The sequence below is a fragment of the Sus scrofa genome, chromosome 7, assembly GCF_000003025.6.
Source record: "Sus scrofa isolate TJ Tabasco breed Duroc chromosome 7, Sscrofa11.1, whole genome shotgun sequence".
NCBI lineage: Eukaryota > Metazoa > Chordata > Mammalia > Artiodactyla > Suidae > Sus > Sus scrofa.
In genome coordinates, this window is record NC_010449.5 from 79,473,340 (window position 1) to 79,475,216 (window position 1,877).

At 38.6% G+C, this 1,877-nt stretch overlaps 1 pseudogene; it reads left to right on the forward strand.

Moving 5' to 3' along the window:
- On the forward strand, positions 395 to 1,328 carry LOC100525525 (annotated as a pseudogene).

The window sequence follows — 1,877 nt, forward strand, 5'->3', positions numbered from 1 at the left end:
AGTTAATATGAGAGCATTAACGTCAAGATGACTGAAATGGCTGAGACTATTCAGCTGAGAGAACATATAAGTAAGAAGTCAGGGAAAGTGCCTATCAATCTTGAGCAGCAAAACAACATAACTCTCTGATGATGGAACAAGATGGAAAGGAACCCCATTCACCTCGATCTAAAATATTCATTTTTTTCTCTTTATGTAATCATTTCCCTGGTCACCATAATGTTCTACCTTCTTCTTTTCCTTATCAGATTAAGTGATTTATACCCCGGAAAAATGGAACCCACAGACAAAACTAGCAAGACAAATAGGAAATCTACTTTTGTACAATGCATTCTGACTTTTCATCATTTTCTGTCCTCAGGTGATATGACCATCAGCTCTTCTGCCCAAGCCAATGGAGGGACCAAATGAGTCTGCGGTTTCTGAGTTTGTATTGCTGGGACTCTCAGGTTCTTGGGAAACTAAAGTTTTTCTCATGAAGATATTCTCCTTGATCTACTTAGGAATCATCCTGGGAAATCTCTCCATTTTGCTTCTGGTAATTTTTGATTCTCACTTACATTCTCCTATGTATTTCCTCTTGCAAACCTGTCACTCATTGATGTGGGGGTTGCCTCTACCACATTCCCTAAGATGATTTCAGACCTTCCAAAGAAATACAAGATAATCTCTTTCAAAGGTTGTATGACACAAATATGCTTCATCCACATCATGGGAGGAGTGGAGATGGTATTACTCATGGCCATGGCATTTGACAGGTACACAGCAATCTGTAAGCCTCTCACTACTTGAACATCATGAGTCCTAAAATATGTGTTTCCTTTGTCATCACTGGCTGGGTGATTGGGGTGATTCATGCTATGTCTCAATTTGCTTTCATTATAAACTTGCCCTTCTGTGGGCCTAACAAAGTTGACAGCTTTTATTGTGATTTTCCCAGGATCATAAAACTTGCATGCACAGACGGAGCCAGGTTTGAGTTTATTGTTGCTGCCAACAGTGGCTTCATGAGTATGGGAACCTTCTTTCTGCTAATCCTTTCCTACATCTTCATTTTGGTCACTGTCTGGAACCATTCTTCGGGAGACTTATCCAAGGCATTAGTCACTTTGTCAGCTCACATCACTGTGGTGGTCCTGTTTTTCACTCTATGAATGTTTCTCTATGTATGGCCTTTTCCCACATCATCAGTTGATAAATACCTGTTCATTGTTGACTTTATTATTACCCCTGTCTTGAATCCTGCCATATATACATTAAGAAACAAAGACATGAAGGTAGCTATAAAAAGACTGAATAAATGGGGACACTACATCAGATTTTGTTAACTGGATCTGAGTTTGGACTTCTAAAATCTACATCCATCTGCCCTATGGACATCTCCGCTAGGCATTTGACATTTAACATGACCAGATCTGCACATGGCATCTACCTAGTTGAATAGACTTCTGCTATGCTGTAGGGCATCTACTCATTGCCTTAAGTACCATGGGAAAAGGGAATCCACCATAAAGCAGACTATTTTAGTATGCACTACTGCTAATTACTAAATAGCATTATTAAAAATGGGATTATCTTGACAATAGAAGAAATATAATAACATCTCTTCTGCTTTCCATCAAGTTTGTGAATAAACCATAGTCTTGCTTTGCTGGAAGTTAGGAGTCATCACATTGGATATATGAAGAACTAGTAGCTCTGCTTAGTTACTCAAGTTGTGTCAACTCAGAAGAAAACCCAAAGATAAAACTTGTCTCCAGGAAGTAGATTTGGAAGCTTGATTTTAGAAACATCATTAAAGGAGTAAGGGATTGAGACACAGAAGTGAAGAATGTAGATAAATGTACCTGGGTATAGATTATTATGTTCCTATGGGA